Source organism: Rattus norvegicus, chromosome 9 (genome assembly GCF_021556685.1).
Source record: "Rattus norvegicus strain SHRSP/BbbUtx chromosome 9, alternate assembly SHRSP_T2T, whole genome shotgun sequence".
Classification (NCBI taxonomy): Eukaryota; Metazoa; Chordata; class Mammalia; order Rodentia; family Muridae; genus Rattus; species Rattus norvegicus.
Genome location: NC_141542.1, coordinates 119,652,501 through 119,664,801, shown reverse-complemented (window position 1 = coordinate 119,664,801; position 12,301 = coordinate 119,652,501). Strand labels below are relative to the sequence as shown.

Below are 12,301 nucleotides of genomic sequence, written 5' to 3'. Positions count from 1 at the left end.
CTGCAGTCTTTGGAAGCATGCCTGTGTCCGAATCCTGGCTTTCCTGGTCACTAGCGCTGCTGTCTTCCGCCAGTCTAAGGGCTCTGTTCCCTTACACTGAAAATGGAGTGACAGCCAGCCAGTCCCACACAAGGAGGTTGTGATAAGATGAGATTATACAAATAAAGTTCTTGGACCCAATAAGCCATCCTCCATGAATGCGCCTTGGGCGCAGTCCCGCCCCGCCCCAACTCCACCGGCACAAAGATCTGCCCTCGAGACTATCCGATTGTGCGGCGCATGCTGCCACTCACTGCTTAGCAATAACATAGCTTAGCACTGAGGCTTAAGGCACGAGTTCTTTCAAATGTTGAACACACATGAAGACAAAGAGCTTTTACACTTACTGGTTTTAAAGGTCTCAGTAAGTATCCACATCTCTCCACCCAACCACTAACCCGGGTCTTCTCCGTGCCTCGTGTGCCAGAGCTCCCCCAAGTGGCAGAAATCAGTATTGTTTTCTTGGGTATCTTTTGGAAGAAAGTCAGTATACTCAGACTGTGGGCACGGAAACAATTCTTACAGTAAGCATGTTCCCAGCCCGCTTCTCATCTGCTAATGAAAACATTCCGGTTTCTCTTAGATGTCTGCTCCCACGTATCTGTTTTCTGAGCCGAGGAGTGAGGATAGTTCGGAGAATTGAGCTTTACAGAAAGGCAGACCTAGAGGAAACCAGGAGGGGAAGACGATTTGCCTAGAAACAGTTGTATTCCTGTTACATTTTAAAAGAGAGAAAAGGACTGGCTAGCTACAGATGAGGAGGGCAGAAGCATAGGAGGAACTAACTCAGCATCATCCACGGACTCGGGTGTGCTGGGGTGTAACCCGGTCACTCTGGAGGTTGCTAGGATGACGAGGGTCAGAGAGTCTAATATTCTGGATGCCCCTTAACTTAAGTCTCTCTCCCTTCCCTCCTTTTACCAACCCTCGCCTTAGGAAAGAACCTAAGGTGAATCGTCTTCCAAAGGCGTTTCTTTTCTACGCCAGAGGTATTTAAATCAACCCATATGGAATAGTCAGGCTCTGTGAGGCCGCTTATGTAGAGGTACAAAAGGATCAAATGTGAGAGATCGATGGGGACGAGGGTGATATCTGACTCACATGACTGTCCAGGAATACATGTGTGATGAAAACGCAAAGCCCTTGGCTTTCAGCAGATGTTGCAGGTGCAACTTAGAAATGGTCTGCGGCTGCGCTAAAGCTGGTGACTTGTGTAGCACAGTTGGAATCACTGGAGAAGGACCAGCAGGGCTTCATTTGAAACCCTGTGGGGAAATAGGGAAATAGCAAAACAAAACAAAGCAAAACAAAACAAAACAAAAGCCCCTGTGCCTAGTGGCACTCGCCCCCCTCCCACACCCCCACCCTCCCTCCAGGAGCCCGCAACAGTGTAACTTTATTAGCAGCTCTAACCAGCATAGCAGCTCTGAAGACCCCGCCCAGCTGCTCTCTGCCTTCTCAAATGTGCAATACAAATTAATTTGCCAAAACATCGAAGAGTCATCTTTGCACTAAATGATGCATGATTAAAACAACACACTTGCTGGCTATTTCTGCCCTCACCACATGCATTACCGTGATTTGCTAAACACTGATGAGCTCATCACTATTTGGGGGTAGCAACAGCTTGGGGAAAGCCAGGAGGACCCCGCAAGCGCGCTGTGATGCTCCTTCTGGGAGGCAGAGCTTCCTATGTATCTGTCGCTATCCCCAAGCAAAAATATTAGAATGTGCTCTAAGGGGCGGGGAAAGCAGGCCTAACACCACAAGTATTTCATGCCTTGTGTGACAAAGATTTTCACAAAGTATTAATAGAACAAAAAAAGTAACAGCTGAATGTGAAAAATGCAAAAAAGAATCAATCAGAAGGGATAGAGTCAGAAAAAACACGCATTAGTCACAGTTTGTAAAGCACTGATGAATTTTAGGTCTCTGCTTTTCTCCAGCAAATGGCAAACATCCGTGCCCAGCCCATAGGGAAAGATGTCTTTAGAGTGAGCGGAAGCAGTTTCCTTTGACTTAGAGACCCCCTTCATCTCAACAACAACAACAAAAAAAACTATGAGGCTGCTTGCCTTCTTCAAATTAAGTCTTGAAAGGAGCTGGGCTTGTCCTTGTCTGGTGTGTAGCCCAGAAATTCTCAAGAAGGTCGCTATGTCTCTGCCAGACCCAGGCTGTAATGTCTGAGTGGGGTCAGAGGTCTCTCAAGCCCTTTTCTCCTGGCATAAACATCTTAGGCTCCTGTTTACAGAGAGGCCAAAGATGTCATCGTGTGCCTGCCTGAACCCTCTGCCACTTTCTGAGAGGAAAGGCCATAGCTGGCTTTTAGAGGTTGCGGGAGGCTCCACTGTAATTAAATAGCACAAAATCAAAGTTGTTCTGCCTCCAGCAAGACAGATGCTAGTCAAGGTCTTTGTCTCTGTCTTCATAAGTCGCTGGAGCCTATCCTTTTTTTTTTTTTTTTTATTTCTGTAAATGCAAAGAAGGAAAAATCCCTGCAAGGCGGAACAAGAGAGATGTTGAGGAAAAGTCAATAAAACAATTTGCTCTTCAAGGGACTAGCAGGCAATTTCCGCTTTGATCTCCCATATCTGCATCCTCGTTCTGTGTCTGATTTATCAATTTTGAAGACGAACCTCTATATTGAACTTTTTGACTATAACTATTTTTTTTTTTTTTTGGCTGAGGGCACAGGCTTTTAATTATCTCCATGAAGAATGTCCTTATTGGATTTCAGAAACAAGGGCGTTCCTATATCCGGGGATGGGAAGCATATAGAAGCCTGTATTAATTCACAGGAAAGACAAGAACTGTTTTGTAACTCACTTGCACCTGTGAGCTAGTGAACACATGACAGGGCCCGGAGAGAAGAGGCCTTGCACGCTGAGCCTCTCTGGCAGGACGCCAAAGCATCAGGGCGATGCGGTCAAGTGATTTAAAGGTGAAAACAATTATCTGCGTGCTTCTGTGGCACGGGGCCAAGTAACCGACTCGGTAAGTGTTTAAATGCTTGAAGCTTGGGAATCGCCTGGTGCCTGGGTGGCTTTAAATAAATTGCTGTCTCCTTTGTATCCAACCCTGTCCCCTCCTGTCCTTCTGGGGGATTGCTTTCCCTTCTCTCCAGTTCGAAGAATTTTATGTCATCAGAAAAGAGCAAACCTCGCTTCCTTCTCTTTCCTCATGGGTGACAAGATCGAACTGATGGCGGTCATCTTACTGGTTGAAACAATGACTTACCAGAGGATTTCCTAAGGAAAGAAGAGGCTGCTGCCTCAGAGCCGTGTTCCACGTCAGCGACGACAGCTCCGAGATCCCATTACTCAAGACATTCAAAGTCATAGTCTTGCATGCAAGGCTCTAACAGAGGCGTAGCAAAGAGAGATGGCTGACAATCATGGTAAGCAAAGGAAACAGAAACTCTCTGAGAGCAAGGACAACAAAGGGGTCAGCATGGACCCTGATCCACAGCGAAAACGTAGCTGTGGGAGTGAGAAAGACGAGAGCAGAAGGCAGACTTCCCACGCTCTGCAGACCGCACTGCAGGGGTCTGCATCTACCTGCTATCGGCAAAGCCTAGAGAGTGCCCCACACACGGTTGTTAGAGAGCAAGCCACTGGTGAGTCTTTGAGAGAGGCTTGCTGAAGATGGCGGGTTGTTGAAAGCAATGACTTCCCAGCAAAGGTAAGCCTTTCCATAAAGTAAAACTGAGGACAGCCATTTTAGGAGTGGCTACTACCTCTTGTGCTGCCCTTGATCCTGCCCTCAGTGAGGCAGGGGAATAGGGTAAACTGAGGCCTGGAGAATCAGTATATGAAATAAACTACTCTGTAGTTTAGCACAGGCTACAAGTGGCTGACGTCACTGGTACAGACAGGATCTTCAGAGCAACTCAGAAGGTCACCTGCTGCTCATTACAATGCCAGAGCACGCTCCTGGGTGGATATTAAGATGTTAATATCTTAGGCCACGCATGAGGTTGTCTGTAGATCTACACGCACCACTCAGAATGCAGGAGGAAGGCTGTGTCCTGCAAATGCCGAGAGGCTTTTTGCAGCCATGCCTCTGAGCATTGCTCCTCCCTTGGCGTACATCATTTTAAAGACAAATATCCTTCCTTCGGTTACCACGACCCGTGTGATTCTGTTCAATTCCTAGTTCCAAGACTCAGGACAATGATTCATTGTGGAAGTGTCCTCTGCACTCCAACATCCACCAAGGTCATTGGCATTGTCTGCTGCCTCCACAGCACAGAGGGAGCTAACACCAGACGGACTCAGGGTAGCCATCTCAAGGAAGTGTTGGATTAGAGGGAACCAGATTTTCCAAAGAGCAAAGTCATGTTATAATAACGTTCTCTTATAACAAACTGGGAAACCTACATGATCACTGCTGTGAATCTAGGATTTCTCTGGAATCATCAGGGATCGACTAACAGCATGAGGCTGAGGTTACAGTCTGCAGCTCACAAGAGCGTGTGTGTGTGCAATGTGAGTGTATGTAATTGTGTGTGAGAGTGTGTGTATGTGTGTGAGAGAGTGTGTATGAGTGTGTGAATGTGTGTGTGTGTATAATGTGAGTGCATGTATATATGTGTGAGTGTGAGTGTGTGTGCTTGTGGATGTGAGAGTGTATATGAGTGTGTGAATGTGTATGTATGTGTGTACGTATGTATGTGTGTGTGTGAGTTTGTGTGTGTATGAGTGTGGGTGAGAGTGTGTGTATGTATATGTGTGTATGTGTATGTATGTGTGTGTATATGTCTGTATGTGTTTGAGTGTGTGAGTGTGTGAGAGTGGGTATGTGTGTATGGGTATGTGTACATGAGTGTGTATGTGTGAGTGTGTGAGTATATGCATGAGTATGTTATGTGAGTGAGTGTGTGTATGTGTGGGTATGCGTGAGTATAAAATAAACATTTCCTGCCATTTTGTGTGCTAGGCGTTGACTGTACAATGTTGAACAGAACCTGGTGTTCTGTCCCTGGGACTTTACAATACATGAAAGAAAAATACATGAAGCAAATGAATAATTATCAATAATATAATTCAATTTCACTTGCACTTCAAGACAGCATCAATTATCAATAATCATGTCCTATAAATAGGATATTAATAACAATATAAATGATTAGAAAATTTTACAAAATTCTCTTGTTGAACAATCAATGTGTTCGTTAGAAAACACCGCTAAAAGTAAATGCTTAGTTGAGTGAAACACGTATTTATTTTGGGTTTAATGGAGGTACCTGAAAAGCATTGGGAGGGAGTTAGAACCTTTAAGGCTACCAGCTTCCTACCGTAATTATAGTTCTGTTCTCTGCTGTGTATGGAAACACCAAGTCAATGAAATATCCCATGACCAAATGGAGGCAGAAACACAAGTGACAAGCATTGTGGCAAAGAAAACCACAACGTGCTACAAAAGCGTCAAGCAGAAGTCTGGAGCCACACTGAGCATGCGCCATCAGCTTGACTCTCATGCACCACAATGAGAGGTGCATTTGCGTGAAGCTTCAGCGTTAAGTCAACGCTTCACCTCCTCGCCAAGCAGCTCAGCACAGCCATATTTGTGGAACTGTGCACAGGACTCTAAGTTGAAGCCCTCTGGCAGATATGGATCCTAATGGGGGCGATTTGGGATTTCATCTACTCTAGAGATGGGGCTGTGGACCTAGGAACAGGAGTTAAAGTGCACGATCCGCTGGGCACTGCCCTTTGCCTTAAGGTTTCCCTCTCCCCTTTTCATAATGGTTAGGTAACAAGGTTTAGGAGAGCTAGTGAGTCTTCCTCTAGCCTCAGGGACCAATAAGTGTCTTTATTCTGGGCTGGTGAGAATACACCTTCCCCATCTGTCCTTATCGTTCAAGACAGGGCTTGATATAGCATGTACTCTATTAAAATAGCTCTGTGGAACCATTGCAGAGAATTCTTGGAATTCTTGGGGCTTGGAGGATGGGGTATACCACCGTAGAAGAAGCAATGTAATGATATAACAAGCATACAAAAACTTAAGGTGGTGGGAGCTCTCATTCAGTCTCCATATAACATCTGACACGCCCTGTGCATTCCAAAAACAAAGTAAGGTCTGAGGCAGGGCTAGCAGAAGTATGAGTGCCACACAATACTTATCCCCAAATAGCGTACTTTAACAAAAGAAAGCTTTAAGTATTACTTAAGACTAAAATGCAGATATATAAAATGGAACAGATAAAAGAATGTGGTTATTTAGAAAGAGTACAAGTGTTGGCGAAAAGACCAAAAAAAAAAAAAAAAAAAGGAAAAGAAAAGAAAGAAAAAGCCCTGAGGAAGGTTTCATTTGTTTATGTTTTTCTTTTGAGCATGGGGGGGTAAAGGTGATTTCAACAGCTAAAGAGTGCAGGTAAGGCAGACACTTAACCTAGTCAAGAAGGATGGAATTGAAGGTTCATCAACCTTAATCCCACAATCGCAGAAGAAAAAAGATGTGCTGGAGTCCTTTAAATTAGTTAGAAAAAAGAGAGGACAAAGCAAGGAGTGCACTGGCCTTTTGCCTGCCTAGCATATACAAAGGTGTGTTCAAGATCCAACATAGAGGCAAGAGGAAGACTGGGAGGAGAGGAAGGGGAGGAGGGAAGCAAGGACAGGATGGGGAGAACAGGAAGAATTGTTATTTAAGAAAAAGAAAGCACACAGACTCAGCATGCATCGTATGAAGCATTTAGAGAACCAGCCAAAGGCTCAGAATTTGCCTTGGAAAGCAAAGTTCGTGGAGGAGAATGTTTTAAGAGAAGGAAAAGGGGAGAGCAGTACTGGACAGAGTTCTGCCACTCTGTGGAAAAGACACACAGGCAACAGAAATGAACCTGTGAGTTGGCCAGGAGCCTGAGGTTGGAGAGAGCAGGGGTGAGCACGTTGGGAGAGCAGAAATGGGGTGAGCGGAGCTGTAGAGGCTAGAGTAGAGACAACTCAGCCAGTGGGAAATTCAGATCCAGAAAAATAAAACCACCTGTCTTCTCAGTAGTGTTCCTTCCATTGCCCTCTTTTCTTAGCCTCTGATGCCTCTGGGAGTGAAGTTTCACACTGGAAAGCAATCATATACACAGCAGGGTGGGGTTTAAACTCCTCCCTGTGCTTTTCTGTACCCTTTAAAATTTTTATGTAATGGATTCAAATGGATGGTAAGCTTACCGTCAGGTTCTAACCATAATGGGACAAGGTCATCGGCATGGTGAGCTCACCCAGGTAACAGTTGTCTTCCCAGCCTTCCCTACCTCCTAACTCCCCTTACAGCTGCCCCAACCCTCACTCACCTCGTCATTCCCAGAGAGAATCATTTCTGTCTCCCATGATGCACATCTCTTGGCATCAAATTATCACACTTCCAGCTTAAAGCCTTACATTTCTGGAGGTTTACAACACTGAAAAACACCTGCATCATATAAAGAAAGGAGGAATCAAGAAATTAAAGGTACCATCATAGTGTCCCTGCCAGGCATATTGATAATCATTCCATGTTCCATAAAATCTCATCAAGTTAAACATCACTGTTTTTATTTTATCTCCATACTGCTAGATGCTATAGCAGGGATGATTGGATAATGCTGGTATAAAAAATGTTGGCCAGAGAAGGAAGTGGGGATAAGGTCAAATGTGATCCAGCTTTGGAAAAATGAAGTGGAAAACAGAAGAAAGGGGTGAATGTGAAAGCCAGCATAACTTCCCTGCCTCTTGGGAAGTAGAAGCTGGCTCCCAAGGCATGATCTGAAAATGAAGCACGTCATATGTCTATCATACACGTCTATCATACATGTCAAGTGTATGATAGAGAATGACCAGGCTGTTTCAAGAGAGTCCCTAGTGGGGGGGGGTGTTCAGGAGGTGTGAGGGTAGTCATCTGCAGTAGTAGCCACGAGGAGCCGAAGAAGCACCAATTACGGTCATGTAATGTGTCAGTGCCTCAGCTGTGATAACCAGAGCTGGCCAAGACATGAGAATTAGCAAAGCAATTTGTGCAAAGCAGAGATGCAGGTGTTCATCGGTAATCCCACCAAAGTAGCCCTAAATCAGTATTTGTTTTTTGTTATCATTATAGATTTGTTAGCCTGTTTTATTCTACGAACTTTTAATTAAATTCTTCTATGGATTCTTTATATGATGTCATGCCAAAAGCTATCTCAAGAATCATTCTCAATAATCAGATGGTGACAAGATACTGATGAATGGGTGCTAAGGACCAGCCTTGGCTTGGAGAGGGTTTCTGAAGAAAGGGAGGACTGAAAGAAATGACTTGAAATTAATTATGGGTACCAGCTGACAGCTCTGTGTTCTGCTTGAGCTGTCTCTCAAGATTGCTGTGTAGATAGTACTGCTCCTATAGACCAAAGCCCAGTCTCTTACTTACATATCAACTCAACAGTTTACCTAGGTTCCCTTTTGATTATTCCACAAATCAGCATTTTATGACCTGGGCCTCTCAATTCTTAGAAAGAGATAGAAAGTACATTCTTTTAACATAGTAAGTGAACTCAGATATCTACCTGCCTTTGTATCTTTCTGACAAGCTGATTCATAGTGCAGCTGCCTCTGTTCCTTTAGATCTGTGAAGCTCCCTATATAATTCATATTTCATCCTTATATTTTGCATAGTTAAGGAATTACATATTTTTGAACTCTTGTTTTCAGAGTTCTTTCCAACAGCCTTAGAGGCCATCTTGAAGGTCACAGCATTTACCATTTTGCCAGGGGACATTAGACACACCTTGCCTCTTAGACTTGTGCTGTTTCTGACTATCATGGAGTCATTATCATGGCAGGGAGAATATTGCCCAAAGGAGGAACATAAGGTAAATTATGTATATTTTTATACAAATAATCCTCTTGCCTAGCAACTGTCAACACTTGTGGAGGCCCTTCCTTGCTAGTTCTGCTCCAGTGGTGGGAACTGTGTCATGTAGTCCTTTCCATATGTCTGGACTTGGCAAATGGGGCAAGATGAAGTTTTTCACCACTTTTTCTCACATGAATGAGGGACAAGCAAGGAGGAACATTTATCCAGGAAGCTAATTCAATTTCTTTTTTAAAGTGTTAATTGCACAAGTAATTCTAGAAATACTCTTCTCATAGCAAATACAATATTAGCAAAAGTCTCTATCATAATGCTTCAGAGCTGATCCTTCTAGAACTTGTCTGTGTCTTACACACACACACACACACACACACACACACACACACACACACTGTGATTGATAGCATATGTGTCTATTCCTTTCCAGTGGTGAATATTGACTCCAGGGTCTATTGTATTCTAGGCAAGCATTCTACCACTAAGACATATCCCCAACTCCATCATTTGTTTTCTTAATATTAAGAAAGATATATGTCTTTAAAAGATAATAACAAAGAATACTGATCCAGTCCTTCCTTTTTAACACCTACCAACTATTTTTACCAAGGTTAACATTAGCTACATTAAGAAGTAAGTGCCCATAGGGTATACCTATAACAGCAGAATGTTATGATTTACTCATGCCTAGTTCACTGAGGCTGATATACAAGTAGAGTCTCCCTTCAGACCCCTGTGATGCTTCACACTGTTATTGGTTATACCCTACAGTCTGATGATAGTTTGTGTCCAGCAGAACATGAAGGCGGCTTGATAGAGTTTGATAGAGAAAAGAATTTCCCTGGGCTTGGAAATGAACCAAGTAAAAGGAGGATCTGGCTTAGCTTTGTCTTAAATTTTATTTTATAGGCTACACAATAGGGTTGGGATTGAAGCAGTTTTAGAGGTGAGAGGCTGGAAGGGTATAGCTTGGTATCCAATGTCCTAAAAGAATATATTCAGCATTATCAAACTGAATCAGATATGAGACCTCAGTGATGGGGCAGAAGTAGCCTTCATCAATCACAAGTGGCAAGCATGCCCTACAGATCTCAATACGTGACGTTATCAGTTTACTAATCACATATACATCTCTTCCCTCCCAACCCTCCCTGACTCCAGAGGAGCCTCAAGCACATTAGCAGGTGGAAGTAGAAAATAGTACAGGCTGAAAAAAACCGGAGTCTGGAAAACGGAGGACTGTGCACACGTCGACCGCTGTGTGAGCTGCCTTTGAAGTTTACACTTCACGTGATCTAATAAGCAAAAATCCCAAAGGTCCTGGCCAGGTGAGAGCAGGAGGACAAAACAAAGATTCTTCCTAAAGTGTCAAGTCTCGTCGTGAAATTTGTTCTGGACTTGCAATTTCCTGGTATTTTATGGAAATAGAGTTGGGAGAAGAGACACATCGCAGCTTGCAGGAGGGTGAACAATGAAAGAGACACACTGGTGTGGAAGATGCACATGCTGGTTCGCCACCACAGGGACAGCTGCTTCTGTCTGCCGACCTGTGGGTCCTGTGAAGATGGACAAAAATAATTTACCTCCACAGCAACCTACAAGACCTGAATTTCCAAAGAAGTCAGGACAATACCGGCGCTCGCCTGAATTCGGTGAGAATGCCATATGTGTATCCGCATTAAATAGTCTTCCGTGTTGACCTAACACGCCTTTTAGTGAGTCGTTCATTTTAACTGCTTAGAAACAGGCCATTCAGAGAGTCAGCAGTCAGTAGGTGTTGTTGAAAGCAGCCAGTTTGTAGATACACAAAAATTAAAGTTTATCCAGTGAAGTTTGTTCGGTGCTCATATTTTAATTCCCTGGGGGGGATGGCCAGTGTGTGTGTGTGTGTGTGTGTGTGTGTGTGTGTGTGTGTGTGTGTGTAATTTCCAGCAGTTATTGAAATAAACTCAGTGAAGACATTCCATCGCACTGCAGACCGTGCAACTCTGCGAAGCAGAAGCTGTTGTTTTGCCATGAGAGCCAGGTGTGGGTTGATGTGAGCATTACACTTCAAAGCCAGCTGTTCTTCCCCGGTAACTGTACCATGAAACAGGCATGAAAGAGTGGATGCACGCAAGGCAGGCTGGGAAGGACGCTATTTACCTGTAATGGGGAGCCAGGGTGTTATAATACGCTCGGGTAGGGAAAGCGATCCAAAACAAAAGCAGAGTGGAGCCAAATCGACTCGGGCGCCAGTGACTGACAGCCTCTAGTTATCACGGACTGCAGCAAAACCCCGCGCTATTTAGAGTTTCCCCTTTTCTCTGTAAAGTAAGTGGAACAGAGACACGGTCTGAGGGCTGGCTGTTTCTTTGGGAGTAACTTGCAACAGCTCCGTGCCAAGTCCTAAAAACAAATTAACACCCTAGTAGAGGTGCCAGCGACTTAGGTACGGATCTTGTTCTTTTGTTTGACTTGCCAAAACTGGTAAGAAAACTCCCTCGGAATCTCAAAGGTCCGCCTGGTAACTGACCAGTTGTTTGTCCTCTAAATGGGAAAGGGAAACTCATAAGAACTGAGTATTCTAGGAAATGCAGCAACAATCGGCCGCTTCTCCTTGGAAGTCCAGAAAACCTTCCAAGATTCCAGAAACTCCGGTTCTTACAACTGAAACTGGCGGGGAGGTCCGCATCCAGGATCACATCTCACACGTGAGAGCTGAGAACTGTGCAGGAGAAGGTGCCAACCACTACCGGACTCTGCTCCCGTGGCCTCACCAGTAGACACCGAGTAGGCTTCCTTAAATTGATGTGTGGTTTTAGTGCCACTTGACCCATCAATTTTGTGTGTGTGTGCATGCACACGTGTGCACATATATGCACGTGTGCATATATGTGCATGTACATGTGTGTGTGTGTGTGTGTGTGTGTGTGTATACACATATGTGCATGCAAAAGATCCTCAGTGCGGATCCTAGGTGATCCTGGAACTCACTTATGTCGCCCAGGCTGATCTAAAATCCTGGGTATCCCCCTGGCTCAGCTTCCTCAATGCTTGAGATTATAGTCATGAACCCATCATGCAGACATAAGACTATAATACTTCTTGTATTTTACACTCACCCACATACACTGAACGTGTGGTTAACTTTCACACTTGCGGATGGATTATTGAGATTCTTGGTGAGTATGCAGGTCACAGGGAGAGGACCCATGTCTTGCACCTTACACACACAGGTGTGTGGGAGACTTTCTACCATCTGCCTTGTAAGCCACACTGAATTTTCTGTCTGCTGTGTGACAATGGAAGAAATGGGCTTGACAGCATCTGTTCACATAGTAAACTCAGGCCATACAAGACATGATACACCCTAGGCATCTTTCTACATACTTATTCATACTTAACCGTACTGTGTTCTCAGGCATGAGTAACTTAACATGACGGCTTTACCACAATGTCC

The 12,301-nt window shown here is 44.3% G+C and overlaps 1 long non-coding RNA gene across 4 annotated transcripts in view; it reads right to left on the bottom strand.

Annotated features, from left to right (window-relative positions):
• Positions 1-12,301, bottom strand: part of LOC108351983 (uncharacterized) — a 282,038-nt gene that overhangs the window by 158,456 nt on the left and 111,281 nt on the right. For 2 of the 4 annotated variants that reach the window (XR_015629811.1, XR_015629810.1), the window contains exon 3: positions 7,328-7,446. The exons of the other annotated variants lie outside the window; for them this stretch is intronic. This is a non-coding gene — a long non-coding RNA (uncharacterized LOC108351983). The remainder of the gene's footprint in view (positions 1-7,327; positions 7,447-12,301) is intronic. 4 annotated transcript variants of the gene reach the window in all.